This window comes from Apis mellifera, linkage group LG12 (assembly GCF_003254395.2).
Source record: "Apis mellifera strain DH4 linkage group LG12, Amel_HAv3.1, whole genome shotgun sequence".
Taxonomy (NCBI): domain Eukaryota; kingdom Metazoa; phylum Arthropoda; class Insecta; order Hymenoptera; family Apidae; genus Apis; species Apis mellifera.
Window position 1 is genome coordinate 3,643,553 of NC_037649.1, and position 22,357 is coordinate 3,665,909.

At 24.2% G+C, this 22,357-nt stretch overlaps 1 long non-coding RNA gene across 5 annotated transcripts in view; it reads left to right on the forward strand.

The window, feature by feature from the left end:
• The window catches only part of LOC100578102, a 314,713-nt gene that overhangs the window by 113,662 nt on the left and 178,694 nt on the right, over positions 1-22,357 (forward strand). For all 5 annotated transcript variants that reach the window (XR_001705214.2, XR_001705212.2, XR_001705215.2 and 2 more), the window contains exon 2: positions 8,159-8,205. This is a non-coding gene — a long non-coding RNA (ankyrin repeat domain 50). The remainder of the gene's footprint in view (positions 1-8,158; positions 8,206-22,357) is intronic.

Consider the following 22,357-nt stretch of genomic DNA (forward strand, 5'->3'; position numbering starts at 1 on the left):
AAAATATTAAAAGATAGAATTTCTTTATAATATAAATAATTTAATTAATATCAATGTTAAACTACTTATAATATATTGTATATTATATAATAGTAAAAACATAAATTTCACTTATTTTTGTATTAATAAACTGTAAATTAATTTATATAATGGCGAAATTTCACATTGAAAAATATTCAAATTTATTCATTCATATTCATTAAAACATTCATTTTATTTATATGATTCCATCATATCTAATATATAATATATTTGTAAAAATAAAATATTTAATTTCAATTGATATGGATATCGGATCAAATACATATAAATTATATCCTTACTATAATTCTTTTTATATGTTTCATAAAAACGTTTCATTTCTCAATAATTGATTTGTTTGCTCAATAACACTTTGTTTAGATTAAGTTACAAGGTTAGTTTTAGCCATAATAATTATAATAAATATTATGAAATTTTATTTATATATTCTGTTATGACAGGAAATCTGCACTATATCACTTAAACATATGTCCATCAATTGAGGATTACATAAAGTTTGTTTGCTTTGCTTCCCGTCTGAATATTTTCGTCGATATTAATTTTCGCTATTTAATTTTTTGTTTCTTGTGCACAAGAAGTAAAAAATTTTATACATTAAATTTAAAATATTTAAAATACTTAATGCTTAAAGTGTTTTAATATATATATTTAAAAAAAACAATTATATTATTATTAAAGAAATATACAAAATGAATCAGAGCATATGCTAGCATGTACTAGTATGAATAAAATGATTTTATATAAAAAAATAAATCAAAATTATAGAATAAAATTTTTTTTTAAAGTTTCGTTTTCGAGTAAATCGAATTTGAAATATTTTAATTAAGAAAATTAATTAATTCTTAATTAGAATAAAATATAAGTAATTACTCTATATATGGAAATAAGCAAAAAATATAGAAATTTTATTTCTTAAATGTTTAAAAAAAACTGATAATTTTGATAATTTGTATTTAATCGAAAAGTGAATTTCGTTTATTAATTTTCTGAATTTAATTTATTCGAAATTTTAAATAAAAAAAATTTTTCTATATTTTTGATTTATTTTTTTCACGTAAAATTATTCTCTGCATGTTTTGACCTTATATAGTCTTCGACACATATGATATCCGAATATTATCGATTATAAACATATATCATAAAATTCATTTTCGAATGTTTATTTAAAAATCATTATATTCCTATTTATATACCGAAAACATATAGTTAAATATTTAGCAATTTATATAAACAGCAGTATAAGTGTAACATTGCATCATTCTAAAGTCTGCTGTATGTGCTCTCCAAACTTATAAAAAATTAATTTAAGATCTTGGGATATCACGAAAAAAAAAAATTCTATGAAAAAGAATACAAATTAGTCGACCAACTTCAAGTCTAGACATTTGATAATAGCGTTTTTGCACGAAGAGGTTGGTAGCCCGTATAGCACGAAAATTCCCCAAGGCACAATTTGGAAGTTTCGCCGAGCAAAATGGGCCGAAAGTCCGGGACTTAATTCGCCCCTAGTGTTACGGATGGCGCTGCATCGTAAAGTTTCAAAATGCTTTTTAGAAGGTCAAGACAGATCTCCCTCGGCGGACGCATTATCCGTTGCGTTTCTGTATGCGTGTTCGTTCTAATTGCGCCGCATTTCCATGAAACAGATTCCATTCCCGCTCGTTCACGGCACGGGAATATGCCATTGTTTCGTCTCTGATACTTGGAAATGTGCGATTTTATATCTGAGGACAGAGACGCGTGATGGGATTGCGAAAGGGGTCTAGAATATTTATTCGTGATCTGATTCGTCGAATTTCGAGTGACGCGGAATTTAAATGAATAATAATCGGAGGAAAAAAAAAAGGTAAAATTTTAAGAGAAAAACAAATATTTTATATTCAAAGAATTGAAAAATAAAATTTTGAAATTATTAATGTTGTGTTATAAAGTTATAAAATTAAATTAATTTTTCATTATAATTTTATTTTTCTGTCGATGTTTAATTTCATTTCATTATTTATAATGAAATCGTGAAATTTTTATTGCAAAAAAAATTTATTTATTTGATCTCATTTATTTATTTTAAACAGCACAGAAATAAATAATAATCAAAGTTACGAAAAAAAAATCTTAAAATGTAAATATTTTTCAATTGTCAACGAATGATTAATAATTATTTAATTATAAAATAAAGATAATTTTTTAATTTTAAAAGTTTGGAATATTCATAATCCGATTCAATATTTTTCAAATAGCTGGAAATTGAATGAAAATCAAATGAAAAAGGAAAAAAAAGAATTTACAATTTTAAAAAAGAAAAAAAACTATTTTATCATTAAATATGATTCTTAATAATTGCATGAAGAGGAAAAAACTTTTTTACGCCAAACATTGGATACTTCGGATTAAATATCTGGTTTAATTAACAAGAACAGCGTTGTCAGCCTCAACCACGACCGCAAATATTTTCAGGGGAGACCGCGATTCCTATTAATTTCATTCACCGGCTCAATTCGTATTAATTTTAACCGCGAATATGTTGGCGAATATGGAATTTATTTCGTTCTATCGAGCGGACAGGAAGAGTCGTTAATTTTATCCATCACTTTCAACTCTTTTGTTGGAACTTGTCAGTTATCTGTTCATCTGGTTGCGCACGTCGCTAATTTCGTCCTCGACCGACGTTATGATCTGTCGTTTCATCCTTCCCCTGCGCCAGAAATATAACTAACTTCGACCAAGGTCCCTTTTATGATCAGTTTGAATGTTTGACGAGTGTCATAATACGTATGTATTTAGACGATAAAAGTGATGTATATATCAAGATTCTTTGATGAATATCGGATTAATTTTCAAAGATAGATCATTCTAGTCTTTTCGTTACCAAAAATGATATATATCTATTCAAGCAATTCGTGAGATGCTATGAACGAGATATCTTGTTTATTTCTTCACTAGAATCCTAGAATATCTCGTTTAATTTAGATAAAAGTTTAATTGAGTTAGTTTGCATAAAAGTTTGAATCATTTACAGCATCTCATGAACGACATTGCTTCGCGAGATATCTCGTCTTTGGTAGTTCGAAGGAGCCAGTGTGACTACAGTAGTTCTTCGTTAACTGTCGCATTTCTGTTTAACTGTCTGTTAATGGAATTATTCTAGAGTAGGAACTCCAGTATTTGAAACATGCATGTAACCTTTAGAAATTTAAGATACGCATCATAAAGGAAAATACAAACACATCTTAATTGTAAGAAATGTTTTTTTTCTCGTTTTTCATGACCAGTAAAACGAATTAGTAATTTCTTCTTGTTTTATTTTCTCATTCTAGATAACTGATATATTCCGGTTTTGATTTTGTGGTAAATATATTTTTCATTATAAAAACTTTTAATTTCATTGTTGAAATGAAAGTTAATAGTTGTCTATAATAATACTAAAATGGAAATATAATTCCTAATACGAAATAATAATTAATTTTTAATGAAATATATCATCTCTGTGACAATTGTAATTTCATCGAAAATGACAAAATTAAACTAAATAATAAAATATATAATAAATAAAATATAACTGCCTTCTCATTTTACATTATCTGCTTTGATTTAAGATCTTATTTCTAAGAGCTTATTTCTAATATAAATTTTGAAAAAAAATTTACAATTCGATAATAGCAAAAATAAATACTTATGATCGAATATAGTATAGCATTTGTCTTTTTCATTTTATAATACTATAATATTCATTTCAACTTTGGATCTAATTTATCTCTTGTATAAATTTTGTAAAAAAATTTACATAACTCGATAATCCGATAAAGATAATTTTTAAGCGTTTCTTATTGTTAGTTTTTCGTCGTGAACATTCTTTAATTTTTAAATATTGTAATTCGTTGTTTATTCGATACAAAATTGATATTAATTTAATCTAAATGTAAATTTAATTACAGTATTTACAATTTATTAATTTCATTTAATGAAATCGAAATCACAATCTCTTTCTTAAATTGCTAAATTAATGGATACAGTTTAGATTGTTCCTTCTAAGAAATGCCCTAAAATTCTTGGAATTTTGCCTTCAGCGAAAAGGGGATTAAGACATCAGGCCTCAGAATACATGTATATATAATGCAGATTCAACAAAGTGACCATTCGACATATTAATCTCTTATTAAAATGTAATTTAATGAAAGAGAATTACAAATAATTTTTAGAATTACGATTATTTTTACGATTATTTATTTATTTTTGAATTGCATTATATATTACATTCAAATCTCGTATATTATTATATTTTAACAAATAAAGTAGAAATCTGTATTATTGAAATTATATCTAATTTTATATTTAACGATCTACAAAATTTATGTATATTTTTAATCAAAATATGAACATTAGATATAGAATATTATACAAAGCATAGGATAATATGAATCTAATGATTTATAATCCAAATCTAATAACTTAAACAGAAATATATATTATTACAATATATATTATACAAATGAAATTCATATCCATCAAGATTAGTTATGAAATTGTAAATTGTGTATCCTGTAACAGTAAATAATCGGATAATTATAGCGTCCACAATTCATGATGTCGCAAATAACATTATTCATCATTTAGAGACACAGTATGGTTTTACATGGTTTTGTTTCTCTCTCTCTCCCTCGCTCCCTCCCTCTCTCTCTATCTATCTATCTATCTCTATCTCTATTTATCTATCTATCTCTCTATCTCTCTAAGCAGCATCTCTTTAAGAAATGAACAAATTCTCACGAAAGAACAATGATATTCGTTAATACTTATTTCATGAATGACATCGAGTTCGAGTTATCTAGTTGATGTTTCTATACCAACTCGAACAGAATGGGAAAAGGTCTCTAAGCTCCAGGGCTTAGCTTGGACCACCGTTGGCGTAAAGTCTCTCTCGTGTTGCTCCCTTTTGATCCCGAACAACGCCAATTCTCCCCTTGACGGATTCAGAAACGCCGCCAGGCATTTGATACACGTGTTTTTTAGGGGAAAAAGGAAAAAATATAAATATAAAAATATATCTCGAAAATTCGATGTGTATAAAAAATGTTTTAATAAAATTATTTAGTATATCGTGGTATTGATATTTATATGACTATTATTAACTTACGATAGTAATTATTTTACTTTTTAAATATGCGATTATATGGTTATTAAAATCAAGATAATTAATATGAGAAATTATTAATTTCAAGACATATATTGAATTATAAACTAATAGCAATATATGTATCGATAAATCGAAAAAAAAAATTTATTACATAAATTATTAGATTTCTATAATTAATCGATGAAAAACGCAAAAATCTATATTAGAATCGAATTCTAATTGATAGTAATTGTCACGTAAATTTCAAAAAAATATAATACTTCTTATTTTAGTTAAATTTTTTATTAATTCTCATAGAATTTTTTAATTTAATAATTTGGTTTTACAATCTTATCACATCAAAAATGTAATCTTGAGATAGATATATAAAAGAAAGCAATTTTATGGAAAGAAAAAGTTTGTTTAAAAACATCTCTCGTGATACGCAAAACTTATTTATTTAAAAGAAACAAAGAAAGGAAAATCTTATCAAATTTAATATAAAAAAAAAAATTATATATATTATAGGATATATAGGAACATTTTCGATCAATTCTAGAGATCGATTCTCAAAATAAACAAAAAAAATGTATACAAAATATACAATGTATACAAAAATGTTGATTAACACTTATTTATTAAGTTATAAGCAATTATATTTATTAAGTTATAATTTAAATTCACTAAATGAAGAGAAACAGAAACAAAGACAATAAAAGGAAATTTTTTTATTTTAAAAATAATTTAATAATTATACCAAGTTTTTATATTTTTACATTTGTTATAATTTGAATTTATTGTGTAAGGTATATCAATTTTATATGACTATATAACTTAAATAGATTCTTGTTTCAATTGTATTCTATTATCAATAATCCAAAATCAATAAAACGAAGTATGTTTAAACTTCTAATCAATTGTGTAACACATCAGAAGTTCAATAAATATTCAATGATATTTATATATTTTATATCTTATGATTCTATTTTATATCTATGACTCTTTTTTTATTCTTTGAAAATACTTAATTAGTAGATTTAATGCTTTTTAGTTTATTCCAAACGAGATATAATTTTTAATTTCTTGTTTTATATATTTAATTGTTGTGTTTTCTCTATATCTTCATTGTGAATGTAAGGTAATAATAACGTGTGTGCGTTTAATTTCATCTTCATTTTCTTCCTTTACGTGTCTTTGATTATTTTTAATTTAGCGTACTTTATAAGATTATGTTAATCTCACTTTATTTTTATTTTTTGACTTTCTTGACTTCATCTAATGCAAATTTCAATTGTTCATATATTAATAAATAATTAATAAATAATTTTTAATATTTATATATATATATTAATTTTTATATTTATTTTAACCTTTAAAACAAAGTATTAATATCTTAACACTTTGTATACATTAAGCTTCGCACGTTACATTTCGACTCTATTAAACTGTACGAACACGAATCTAGACGAGTTTAAACGAATCTAGCCGAATTTACCCAAATTAAAAAAAGATAGACAATCTCTAATTATTCGAAATTCGAAAAAAAAATAACTTCAATAAAAGACGAATAAACAAATTTTTTATTAGCTGTTTCGATTTTCGAAAATTGAAAAATTTCGATTTCGTTCGATATTTGAATAAAGCTTAAAATCAATCATTGATTTTATATAGGAAAAAGTAGATGATATTTATTGATATGGATTGATATTTATTGATTAATATATCTATCTTGATGATTGATTTATTCTCGATGAAATCAGAAGCATAAGTTAATTATCACGCTTTACCGCGTTTTATTCTTGTTTCATTCGTTTCACTGATTTCTCTTTTGTTTTCTCGGAACTTCGGATAGCAACGAAAGATTTGATCAAGTCGAAATCGAACTTGGAAGATCCTTCTCAATTTCAAGCAAGTTTCGACTAACTGGATTGGACTAATTGTTTGGATTTGTTTCAAGTTTAAGGGGATTGGGTAGTTCGTGAGAATACATATTTTATTTCGTGGAAAGTAAATAAGATCCAATAAACTGATAATTCAATTATCAGAGATTAGAGAATTTGTAATTTTTTTTTAAAGCAATATATTGTTTTATGAATAAAATATAGAATATGTAGAAATATATAGTATAACAATTGGAATGCTTTATTAAAAAATGCTTATGATAAAAAGTATATAATTTTGTTTTCGATTAATATAATTTCGAATTAATTATTATTACATGTAAATTATGCAAATGACTATCATTTTATATAAAAAAAAAATGTAGATTTAAATCTATTCAATCTTATCTAATCATATTTTTTATTAATAAAAAATAATGTGTGTTTATTGTTAATAAAAAGTAAATATATCATTTATATTTGCAAATCAGAATTTAAAAGAATTTAGGAAAAATTAAAATAAAGATTTATCAATAACATATATTTATTAAGTTAAAGTTAAATCGAAATAATAATTTTTTAATAATTCTTTTTAATTTTTATTATTATCATTCTCTTTAATTATTTTCTCATATACTTATAGCTTATATATTTATATACTTTACATATAGCTTTTATATTTATTAGTTTTTATTATTTTCTTTTTAATATATAATATTTATTAGTTCTATATATTTTTACTTAAATTGAATATTTATTCACTCAACATTGTTTATATATCATATTTAATAAAAAAATAGAAAATTATGCAGTAATAAAAAAAATTGTAAATTCTTTAATTCGTCACTTGATAAAAAAAAAATATTTGATAAACAAAATTCTAAAACTTATTTCCCATAAATTATTTATACAAAGAAAATAATAAATTATAATTTAATCGTAATTAATTTGACAAAAAAATCTGTTATAACAACTTCGTAATTGGATCATTCTTAAGCAATGAAAACTATTAATAGAGAATCAAGCACGCGATTACTTAATCGTAGCCATTTTATCGGACAATTTTGGTAAACCTCTGACCACTCTCGGTTGGAAACATACTAATTCGCCATTCTTTTTCCGTCAGGTCACAAAATCCAGAGGGAATTAGAGCGTGCACCGCGGGGCCAGTTGGTAAGTAATTTGCTGAATCCTATTAGAGTAACACTCGCAGGTGAAATTCGCGTGAAACTCCGGCCAATGACAAGCGTTAGTTCTTTTTCTCTTGCCACGGTTCGCGTGCCAGCCTCGAGGACACGTAACTGTGGTCTGTTGATGCTGTGCAAAATAATTAACTCTGTACTGATGAAAAAAATTAACCGTTCGCACGAAATCGTTGTTTCTTAGAGAATGGAATGAAGTTAAATATCTGTGCAATTTTTCTTTAAATACCTCGAATATTATTGTAAAGGATATTAGATGTTGGAAATAAACGTTTATATTAAGTCATTACAGAAATAATATCAATGTTCAATTAAGTATCAAAGAATTTATTATTTATTATAATTTATTATAATTTTTAAAACAAAATTGAATTGTCACAACTATAGTTTAGAAAATAAATAATATGCTGTAATATATTTTATATTTAATATTTAATTTTTTTATTTTAATATTATCGAGAATATCTTTCTGATATTCAGCATCGAAGGAAGATTGCCCATATTAGAATCATATGATAAAATATTGTACAATATAATTACACATAATTATTATATGTGATAATTATTCTAATAATTAATCGTATCTATAAAATTAATAATAATATAAACTTTTAATAATAAATTTCCTGTTTTTATGATTTTATTAATTATTATTAATCTCCATTGATTCTATTACTCGTGATTATCACGATAGCTAATATATTAATAAATAAAAAAATTATTATTGAATGTTGGAAATAGCAAAATTTTTTAAGATTTAAATTTTTTATGACATTGTCTATACATATATCGAAAACAATAATAGAAAAAATAAAAATATTTTAATTAATAATTTATTAATATTATTAATCTATATTTAAAATTTTTTAAATAATAAAATTTTTGAAAATGATCATAAATATATATATTAAACAAACTTTGTAATTAAGATAAGAAAAGAAATATATAATAAAGATAAGAAATATTAAAAAAAAAAAAATTATACATTTTTCTATTGAAATTAAGCTTTTTAAACAATATTATTTGTAGAATAATATATAGTTGATTTATAATTGAATACTTTTAACACTAGAGAAAAGAATATGAGATATCTATTTATTTTTTGACTTTATGAATCTTGGAATAGAATATAAATAAAAAAAATAAAACGAATAGCTTTAGAAAATTTCATATGAACATGTTATATGAAAATATATTCTTAAAAATGCATAGAATCTTATATTTAAATTTATAAAATTCGAATCCGTATCTTTATGAACTCTCGAAACTCTTGAAGCACTCGAACCTCTCAAAACTCTCGAAAATCGAAACTCTTGAAATCCAGAATGCTTATTTTTCTTTCTTTTTACAATTTTAAAATATTAATTTTTAAATTCCTCAAATTTAAGATCGTAATCAGAAAAAAAAACTACTCGCAATTCTTTTGATTCATGAACAAATTTTATTCTTTATTCCTTCGAGAGTTTCGAATTAGAAAAAAAGTTTTAAAAGAATTTAAAACTTGTTGAACTTCAAAGGTTTCAAGGTTTCTACGTTTCTAGTGAACTCCTTATAATATCGACATTTTTCTTTCCATTTTACATAATCAAACTAATAAAAACTTTCTTATTTATCTTTACTTTTAAATAGACGCAGAATTATACAGTATTCACAGATATAAAAAAAAAAAAAAAAAAAAACAGAAAATTCAACAAATAAAATTTCATGTATATATATATATATATATATATATATATATATATATATATATATATATTTATGTATATTTTTAAAAAAAGAAAACATGTTCGTTTCTAGAAATAGAAAAACAGAATTGTCTCCGTGTTTTATAGAAAAAAAAAAAAAAGAAAAAAGAATGAAATAAAGAAAAAAAAAAAATCTTCAAAAATGACCAAACCCCATGCGTATTCGCATTATTCGCGGAACTTTCATTCCTCAGCACATTGAACAGTTTTCGCGCAGGGGTGGGAATTTTCAATATCTACCCGGCATAAAATTTATGCGAACCAGCACAGAACCCTCCTGTGTCTCTCCACGAATTCCAGTTCGGAAAAAATCACTGTACGAACTTCCATTCCTTCTACCCCCTCCCCATCTGTAATCCACTTACAAGTTTTTCCCTTTTCTTTGGGAGAATCAGCGCGGAGGAAAAAAGTCTTCTTTGGACGGCAAATAGGATTCTTTTTTTCATGTGAAGCGCGCGTGTTCGCATATCGCGTGCAAATATTAGATGGCTGTTCTGATAGGTTTTCACAGAGACGGGAAGTATACACGAGCGTCTCTTTTGCCGGAGCGTGGAAACGTATCCGGAATTCGTCGCACGCTCGTTGGAACTGCTCGGCTCTCACAGGATAGACACTATTTTGTTTGGAGAACTCGGCTTTCTCGCGAATATTCGAGAGGTTTGGGAGGGGAGGGGAAAAAAAGAGGAAAGTTGGAAGAGCGTTTCTTGGGACCAAATGTGACGAGAGAATTCGCGTAATGTTGCTTTGAGGATACGGAAAGATACTGAATTAAACAAAAGTTGTTTCGAATGAAAGTTAAAAATTAAATTCTTTTATGGATGATAATATTGTATTAATATTTTTCTATTGCGATTGATTGAAATATATGTATTCTTTTTTGTTGATCAATATTTAAAAAAAATTAGAAGAGATAATTATTTTTTTGTATGCTTTAAATACTTTGTTATTTTATTACACTGTGAGAGAGTTAAATCTTTACAGTTGAAATGTCTGTATCATATTAACATTGGTGTACTCGGATCAGTTAATAAGTTAATTACTTCCTTGTTCCAACTTCTGTTCTAAAAGAGATATGTAGTTACCATTAAGTAATTACGTACAGTAAGTAATTATTATTAATGTGCAATAAGTATAATATGTAATCAACTAAATTATATTTATCAATCATATACAATATTATTAAATGAATAATAAAATTATTAATATTTTTTATTAAAAGTGATCGAAAAAACATATTTTTTTGTGCCTAATATTAGTTTCAAAAATCTTGTAGAAGAGGTAATTATTTTTTTCTTTCTTCATTTTAAATATTTTGTTATTTTATTACACTGAGAGAATTAAGTCTTTGCATTTGAAATGTCTGTATTATATTAACATTATATGTATCCAGGTTAATTAATAAGTAAATTACTTTGTTCCAATTTCTATTCTGAAAAAGATATGTAGTTGAATGACTATATAAATGCAACATTGTTATTAATGTAGCAAATATCAACTTAAATTTATTAATCATATATTATGATAAAGTAGAGCTAAAATAAGTCATATAATAATACATCGTATTTAAAATATATTAATACTATTTGTAAATAAGATTTTTGAGAACGATAAATTATTTCTAAATATTAATTCCATTAATTAAAATAATCTTTATTTAAAATGAATTTCTTAAATAAATTAATGTATAAAATTATGTTATTATTATCTAATAAATAATGTCATGAATAAATAACAAAAATAATAATAATAATAACTAAAGAATATAAAATGATTGTTTATATAAAGTGGTTCATCAGACATTATCATCTCGATTTTCATTATTATTATTAATTATTCATATAATAAATATATTGTTGAATTTCAAGAGAGGCATATCCTGTTATTTTTTATAGATAGAGGACATCAAATTCATTAACACTTCTCTTAAATGGGAATATTTTTACAATTAATACAACTTAATATTCTAAAATCAAAAAAAAAAAAAAAATATTAATTCATTTATATTAAAAATCATTAGTTTAGAAAATATTTTAAAGTTTGGAAAACTTATCATATAAGAAATAAACAGGATATAAACAATAGAATATTTTTTCTTTTTTATATGATAAATTTTTCAAAGTTCAAATACATAAAATATCTTTTAAATTAATGATTTTTGGATATAAGTAATTTATATAAGTAAAATTTTTTATAAAATGATTTTGTTTAAAAAACATTAATAATATTCACATATGCTTTATCTATAAAAAAATTTAATATTCAAAATATTCTTTCACTAGTCGCTTTTATCTTTTTATTTCATTTTTTCATTCAAATATTTTTTGCCACAATAACAACAAATATAAAATAAAATGGTAATATCTGGTAAATCACTCTGTAAATTGGATATAAATTTTTCGAAGAGATATAAAATAAATTGCTCGGTTATTTATGATAAATGTTTACAGCTTTGACGAATTATATCGAGCAGTAAGAGAATGAATTGAATTTAGATTTATGTTAGCGATAAAAAGTATTTCTTTCATTTTATACTTTTTTTTTTAACACGTTTGCGAACAAGATAACTGTAATCGTTGATAAGCAAGCGTTGTTCGGGGACAAGATGGTTGTAGTTGTTTTAAGTGCTCCAGGGACAAAATGATTGCAGCCGTTCTGGTTAAACGTGTTGAATCATAATGTTTCACAAAGAGCCACTGTTTTCTTCTTGGTATCCCACAACATAAGATAATACATTTCAATTATTGCAAAGATGTTATTTGAGTTTTACTATAGATATTACAATCGGTATTCAATTTTTATTGTTGTAATACTGACTCTATTATTTGAATAGAAATCATGTAAATTTATATACAAATTTAAAAATTTTTTCTTATTTCATGAAATATATGATTTCAATCTAACAAAGTTTTCGAGAAAGTTTTAAAAAAAGATTAATTTATCAACAAAATTAAATTAAAAAAATCAAGTTATAATCTATGTAATAGTTTTTTAAATTATAGATTTTTATGAAGTAAATAATAATAAATAATAGTATAATATTTTTTAAATGTTAAAGACAGAAAACATTATGAAATTATAAATTGATAAAATAAAAAAGAAGAAATAAAAAATAAAATTAAATTTTATTTTAAAATTGACTTTGTATTATAAAATTGATAGAATTAAATTACTTCCAAGTTTTGCGACAATTGATTTCACCATCATAGTTGATTTAACATTCAAGAAGTCATTAATACTATAAGCAAAATGTATTATTTATTCTATTCTTATATCTCTCGTATTATTTATTTTAGAATGCAAAATATTAGATTATCTAATAAGTTCGAGTAATATTTTTAGAAAATTTTTTTTAATTTTTTTTAATAAATTACGAATTATTTGATTATATTTACATAAAAAGATTATTTTTCGTTTTCTATAATAATAAAATTAAAAAATAGACAATAATCATAATTGATAGTAATGATTGCAACGAAACAGTAAAGCACATTGAATTTTCAATGGACAAACATATTTTTTGCAATTATGATAAAGAATAACTTAAAAATGTTTATGTCAATAATTATTTTCTTTACTGTTATATTGTAGCTTTTCAAAAATCTGAACAAATAGTGAGATTTATGATATTTATTGAATATTTCATTTCATCATACAATCGTCGAATCAATTATTTCAAAAATTACCCATAAAAATAAAAATTTCTTTGAAATGAAATTTTGTTTTGAACATAAACAATGTAAGTTAAATTAAATTAGATAAAAATATATTAACTTCAATTCTAAATTTTTCTCATTTATTTCAAACGATTTAAGTAATTTATGGAAAACAATTCATTTTATTAGTCTATTGGCATTAGATATTTCAATAACAAGAATTCTTTTTACTATCAAATACTCCATAATTTTTAATTCAAATTAAAAGAAAATTTTGAATGAATGAATGAAAAAAATGAAAAAAATGAAAAAAAAAATGTTAAAAAAAATCCAAATTTTATAATGATTTGAACAATATTCAACTTTTCTTGGCTTTAATCGCTTCTAAGATAAAAAATATAATTTAAATTAAAACAAATCTAATACATTATTCAAAAAATTGTATGCAAAAGATATAGAAATAAAACGTGCATAAGTGACATTTATGAAATAGTTAAATATATACTAAAAAATAGAAGAAAATATATTATCATATCATGGCGTTATCATGGCGTTTCATGAATGCAAAACATAGTCTATAGCAATGCAATGATAAAATATTTCATTCAAAGCCGTAAAAGAGTTAAAACATCGAATGAGAGAATCGATCAATATACAGGAGTGCATGCAACGTTTTTATTTATCTGAGAAAATAATGTATTGGCTCGTGAACTTTCTTCTGAACTTCTGATTATACTTTCCTCGAGTACATTCTATCATAATGAAATTGGAAGTTGGAAATATTTCCACGTTTCACAAGGAATCATAGTAAAGATATTCCAGAAGAATTCTAATAACGGAATAATCTAATAAAAAGCAGAAATATTATTAGAACTATAATAATAAAAATATATATATACAACGTATTTCTTATTTGTAAAAAAGAAATTACAGTATTGAAATTATTCATGTAATTTTTAAAATATAAAATGTTTTGAATTCTGAAATTACAAAAGCAATTTTCAAATTTTAAATTGCATCTCCAACAATGATAATTATTATTTTGTTATGGAAATATAAAATTGTATGAAAAATATTTTGATTGAATGTAGTGATTGGCAAATTGATAAATTGATAAAAAAAAAAAGAAACGGTGATTGGTTAAAAAATTGCTTTCGAAAAAATATTCATTATTATAGAATTGAATGAAAGAATCGAAAATGTATAAATATTTCGAATATTTCGTGCAGAAAAAATAATTTTTAATTCTTTTGATTATATTATCGAATAATATTTTTCCTTAATTTTTATATTATATATTTATTATTATAATATTTCAAAATATTACATTAACAATATTTATATAAATGAATAAATTAATAATTAATTTTAAATTAAGAAAATAATCTTTAGTTTAGTTCAAATCTAATTCAAATTTCTTCATCCAATTATTGATACAAATAAAGAAAAATTAAATTATTATAAATCACCGAATAAAAATTTATAAAACTAACAAAAATATTTATTTCTAAGTAATTAAAATTTTAACCGTTAAAATATTACGTATTAGTTATTAAAAGTCATGAATAATAAAATTTTTTTATCTCTATGTTTCATTCCATCCCAACGTACTTACACGTACAATTTTCATCTTATAACAGTTCACACGTGCCAATCTAATAAAATCGAACCAACTCCTCTGAAAACCCACCTGTCTCTCCGAAAATCTTGAGCCAACTATAGAAAGACGAAGATCCAATCCACGGGTACTCTTTTCCACTCGAAGAAACCTCAACCTCTCGAGCCCATAATCTCTCTCAAGTGATTCGTTCGGTCTGCTCGAACGAAGTGCCTCGTCGAACCTCTCATTCCACCAGTTTGGTATTCCGTAAACGTTATCACGTGTGAATTCGTCGACCGTGTCAAGTGTGCGTCTTCGGTACCGTACGTGAACCTACTGCGAGAATAAGTCGTGTGTTAGAGGCCGTTGTTTCCTCACGTTCGACCTTTCGTGGACGATGAGTTCACGAGTTTTCATGTTGCTTCTGTCCGTCTTCTTAAGTTTCTGCTTTATAAAATGAATTTCGAGGGTTGCTGTGAAAAATTTATTTATAGAAAGAATTTGTTTTTTTTTTTTTTTGTTTTGCAATAGTAGTAGAAGAATACCATGATCGATTTTACTATAGTATGAGATATAATGTCAAAATATAAGATTCATTAGATATGTTATTCTTTTTTAGTTGAAATATTGTGCGAATACAATGTATAGCGTGTCTTTAGTCTTCGAAGATTTATTAAGAAGTTGGAAAACTAGAGAATGATCAAATAAATGATTGGTCAAATATTCATTGAAATATTTATTTTGAACTGATTGAAAAATGAAGAAAAAAGACATTGGAATAAAATTTTTAGCAAACATTTACTAAAAAACAGATTTCAAATGATTTTTTAATTGCCATAACATATTGAATAATTTTTGTTAATAAGTTTTTAATAAACAATTGTTAAGCATTGTTAGAATGATCTTGATAATATATTAAAAAATTATAAAAACTAAAGGATTTTTTTTAAATAATTGCTAAATTTTTTTCTATAAAATAAATAAGATATTTCTAGTTTAAAAGATTGTTTTGAAAAAAAATTCATTGCCTCAATCAATTAGAATTTTAGATGATTTTCAATCTATTTTTAATTTTACTATAATTGTATGTAAATTAATTAATTGAAACTTTATGATATCCTAAAAAAAATATATTTTATCTAATAAAAAAAATATCTATATATTTTTGACTAATTTAATTATATAATAAATAATAAAATTTTATATATACATCAAAAAATATATTATAATATTTTAATCTGATGAAAAAAATATTTATATACTTTTGATTAATTTGTGAAAAAAAGTAATAGTTGTAAAAGTAATATTTTCTATTTTTGTTAGTTAGTTCAGACAAATTGTTTAACTTTTTATTCAAAAAATCCTCTCAAAATTTTCTTTATTTATTTAATTTTATAAAAATTTTATAAAATGATTATTTATTATTATTTATTTATTATTGAATTATTTATTGTTGTCTTTACTTTTTATAAAAAAATTTCGAATGCGCCTGTGGATTTCCGACGGTTTACCAATATGTATGTGTGTAACTCGCAATAATATACAATAAATAGATTAAAAATAAATTAGGTTATTTGTATTAATAATTATGCCCAATTAATTACATATATATGTGAACATATTTTTATACAAGATAAATTGTAATATAATATCAAATCGAAGATAATTTTAAAATAAATTTCAACTTCAATTAAAAATTTAATATTTTATATTTTATAAATTTTAATTAACAAATTTAAAAAACATCCAACAAACGAAATTTTAAACTTCATCAAATTCATTCAATATTTGCCTTTCATTAAATAATAATTATCCTTCAATAAATAATAATTTATCTATGTTATATTCAAAAAATATATGATGATGGAAAATAATTAAATTAAAAATAAATTTAATACTTTTATGTCTTTTTAAATGATACAATAATCGAAAATAATTTTATATTTCCTTTTATTATTGTGTCTCTTATAATAATTCACAATATCTAAAACAGAAAAAATATTCAGTAAGAAATAACAATATAAATGAAACACGAGTTTTTTATTTTTTGAAATTAGTTCATACATTTTTCATATTTTCATTTTCATTATTATTTGAAATTCTAATTTGAATACATTAAAGAACAAAAATGAAATAAATAATAATTTCTGTTTTGATAAAAATTCTGAAAATAATGTTACGTGTCACAATAACCGGTACAAATATCCACCTAGTATATAAGAATGCCAAATATACTTTTCCAAGCAGAAACAATTCGACGAAAGAGTCATCCGTTTTTATATAGAAAAATTTCTTTCGTTCTGTCATAAGTAATGGGGGAATTGTAGGGTGACAAGAATTTCTTCCCTTTTTCTCCATAATAGAGCCAAAGGAAGAATAAACTCATCTTGGTAAGAAAAAGGACAAAGTAGGTATATCGTAGGAAATTTAGGAAAAAGAACAATGCTTAAGGAGATTTATATTAGAATAAGAAATGAAACAAAAGTCTGAGAATATCTAATTATTATTCTCTAATAAATTTTTTAAGATTTTGATATGGAAAAATATATATAAGAGAAAAAAAGTCTGTTTAAAAATCCAAATTTTCAATTTTTTTCTTTTGAACTTTTCTTCTTTTTTCCTCAGAAATTAATATTATTTAAGTAGAAATGATCGTGCATATCAGAAACTCGTATGCCAAAAACTTAGAATTTTAGCAATAGTTTTATTCGATATATATATTCCGATAAAATTAAATAAAGTTTAACACACTTTATTTTTTGTTATTGTATCATATCTTTTAATTATACGTATATATAAACTACTATTTTTATGATATTAGACTGTACCAAAAATTTCTTTCGCATCATACTAAAAATAATTTTAATAACTGGCTATTTTTATATGAACATGCAGGCTTATCTATTAATTATTCGTTTATGGCTATTATTTATTAAACGTTTATCGATTTTAATTGTCCCAGAATTTTTTTAAACTACGTTTCGTTCGTGATACAGTCTCTTTTAAAACTTTTTACTACACTGTTCAATATGGATAGTCAAAGGAAACATTTGCAGCATGCTTCATAGTTTTAAAAAAAGTGATAATACAAATGATACTGCAGACGAGATTTGTACTGTTTACGAGAAGTGCTCTTATTACGACCATCCAAACGTAATTGGTTTAAGAGATTTAAAGCTGGCAATTTTGACTCGAAAGATGAAGGCCACAGCGGCTGCCCAGCAGCTACGGATCTTATCAAGATCATATTAAAAATTTGCAATATAGTGTGCGAGAGAGTGATTAACATTCCATTAACATTCCCAAACAACGATACATAATTACCTGATCAAGATAGGATATGTCGATCGATGTAAAATTTGGGTTCCACAGCTATTGAGACTGGCCTTATGAACCGCGTTTCTACGTGCGATTTGCTTCTCCAGCGACACGAAAGAAATCCTTTCTTAAAGAGGTTCATCACTGGAGTCGAGACTTGGATTTTATACCAAAATGTGCATCGAAAATTGATTTAAGGATAATAGACTTCAATTGTCGTGAAGTTTGGACTGTCACTCGAAGAAAGTCCATTTGAAGGATTGGAAAAGTGTAGTTTACTGTGAGCTTCTTGAGCTCAATGCGAAAGCATCAATTCTGCAAAATATTGCAGCTTGATAAATTGAAAGCCATAACGGAAAAACGGCTAGAATTGGCGAATCGACGAGCCGTCGTTTTTCATCACGACAATGCAAAACCGCATGTTGTATTGGTTAAGAGAAAAGCTTAAAAGTTACAGTTTGATTGAGACGTTCTACTGCATCTTCTCTACTCTCTAGATCTATCCGACTATTACTTCCTATCGTTAAAAAGTTCTCTTCATGATAAACGCCAATCCGAAATAAAAACGCATCTCGAATATTTTGCAAATAAACCTCAATAATTTTGGAAAGAGGGATTAATAAGGCTTCCTAACATATGGAAGAAAGTGATAGAGCAGAAGTTTATATATAACACAACAAATATCGTGTATTTATTTTATATCAAAAAAAAAGAAAGAAACTTATGAGATATAAATAATATATTATTTATAGATATTAAAATTTTTATCACTGTGATTTTTATATCACATACTATGTCTAAATAAAAATTATCTTATATATTATTCTATCAATCTACAAATATAAAATACAAAATAAGTGTTCCACAGAGAATCAAACAAAATATGAGACAAATATATCCAAAAAAATTGTGAGTTTAATACTTTTTATAATTATTTTTTAACAAATAATTATTAAAGATAAAAATTATGTAATTTATTTTTATAGTTTTAAATTGAAATAAAATTATTTTTATAATAAAAAAAACGCTAAATCTAAAAAATAATATTTTCCTTTAAATTTAATGGATATACTGTTTTATATTGTAAGGAAGCTTTTATTATAATTTAAAATTATAAAAAACATAAATACATCACATAACAAATGTTTATTTATCTTGAATAATTATTTATTAATCAAAATAATTATAAATATGTAATGAGCGCTCTCAATTCTGTCCATTGTTCTGACATTGTAATAAAAAAATATAATAAAAAATATCAATGATATTTGATTTACAAATGATTTTGATAAACTCATCGATAGAAAAAGAATGTTTTTAAGAAAATTGAATTTTGGAACAATAACTGAAACTTTTCGAGACGATTGTTTTTTATTGTCCAAAGAAAGAGAAATGAAATAACAATGGAAAAGGACGATAGAATTATGGAGCAGATTGAATTTATTTGGATTTGTTATTTTCTGAAGGTGTTCACGACTGAATCGCAACGCGACACGATGAAATAAAATGAGGAGGGCCTGCGTCTAAGGGACAGAGAAAGAGAGAGAGAGAGAGAGAGACGAGACGAGACGAGCGAGGTGAATAACGTCGCCGATTTATTTACGACCCGTTTCACCTTACGTTCGTGTTTTTTTTCATTTTCCGTTTATATCATTGCCATCCTCTAAAATCGAATAGGGTAGTCGTTGATTCCCTTCAAATCGATTCGATCTGAGAAACACTCCTTCAACCTCTTCAATTTTACTCGGAAAATATGATAAATAACAAATGGATTTGCAAATATGAATTGTGATGGGGATATGGATAAATATCGAGCGAACAAAATTTTTTATAATTTATGATTTTATATTTAAAATGTTTAAGATTATAATATTATTTAATAATTACTCATTCGTTCCTTTTTGAGAAAATCGAAATATTAAATTAAAATAATACAAAACTGATTCAACTCGAACTTCATTATTTGCTTAAATACATTTTATTATTTATTATTTTAATTTTATTTTTAATATTTGAATATATAAGTAATTTGACTTTTATAAATCCAAGTTTATAAGTGAAACTTTTATCACCTATATATCTCGAAATAAATAAATAATTGTATGAGAAAATTCTCTTTATGAAATTCTTTCTCTAAGAAAGAAAATTCTCTAAAGAATATAGCAGAAAATAATATATTTAACTAATGATATTATAATTCATATTATAAATAAAGAGATGGAAAAATAAATAACAAATATTTTCTTGTATACAATATGTTACATTCTTTATTCTTGCATCTTCATTTAACTGTATAAATCATAACATTAGTAGTTCTTTAATTATATACTTTCTCTTATTCTGAAAGAGAATTTTTCCTGTCATCGTAACTTGTCAATAATCTATTCAATATTGTCTACTCAATAGACAATTCTCTTTTCGTTCAATTGTTAAAATTATCTGAAAACGACAACAAAGCGCGAATTTTTTTCTTTCTTTCAATTATAATTGGAAAAATAATAATCCTTATATCTCTATGTTTCATTTAAATCTTTCAATAAGACAAAACTTATAACTCAAAGATTCTAATTCTTTTCTTAAGATCGAAGTTTAATTATATAAAAAGAATTATTGATTCAATCCCTTTCAAACGAAACAATATCGTATTTTCATCATACAAGAGAGAACAATCACCGGAACTCGTTCAAAACTCTCGCGTCAATCAGCTGTACGACATATAATGTATAACATACATATATTGTATGTTATTAACCCTTCACCGGTCGGACGTTGATCTCACAAGATTGATGCAATTTAACTATTTATAATTAAAAAATTTCTTTATTTTCTAAAGAGATACTAGAAAAACAAACAAAACAAGTCACATTTTCAATTATAAATATTTACTTTATAAAGAGATCAAAAAAAGCCTAAATTATTGATTTGTTTTATAATCCAAAAAAGAATTGTATTGTAGATTACGGATAATTTGCTCACCAACTTTTTTCATAATTCAAACAAAAGAAATTTTATAAAATGAAAAGTAATCCAATACTTATCAATTTATTCTGATATTCTGATAATTACAAAAGATATTCTTTTTTTTTTTTGTATAAAAAAAAAAATGATTCAAACATTTACTGATCTGTTTTACAATCCAAACAAAAAAATTCTGTTACGGATCAAAAATAAACCGATGATCATCAATTTGTTTCATAATCAAAATAAAAAAATTCCATTATACAAATCCAATATTCTCCAATTTATTTCATAACCCAAGCGAAAGAAATATTCTTATAATTAAAAAAAAAAAAAATAACCCAACATTTTGCAAAAAATAACCCAACAATTTATTTTATAATCCAAACGAAAAAATTTTGTTACAGGCCAAAAATGAAACCGGCGTGCACGCAATTTCATCGTTCGATCTTTCTGAAAGTTAATAATATAAATACATTCCTTTGCATAATAACTACTGGCTCGGTCCTTTTTTTGGTTACCTCGCTTGCGTGACTTATTTCAATTTAGATGACGTCGAAGGACGTTGCCAAATCGTCCAAACCTGATCCCTATCGCGTTTCAAAATAATAACCAAGCCGTATTTCTCAAACAAGTTGACGCATCTATTTTCTGATATACGCGTCGATGTACATATTGCCAATGAAATACGCTTATGACGGAAGTAAATACGCGCAAATGCGAAATTTCACGCTTTTGTACTCGTAACTGTTTTATTTACTAACTCACGACACATAAGTAATTCCCATATTCGACTCGTTTGCACGCTATGTTAATACGCTATGTCAATACAGGATTTACAGTAATCTG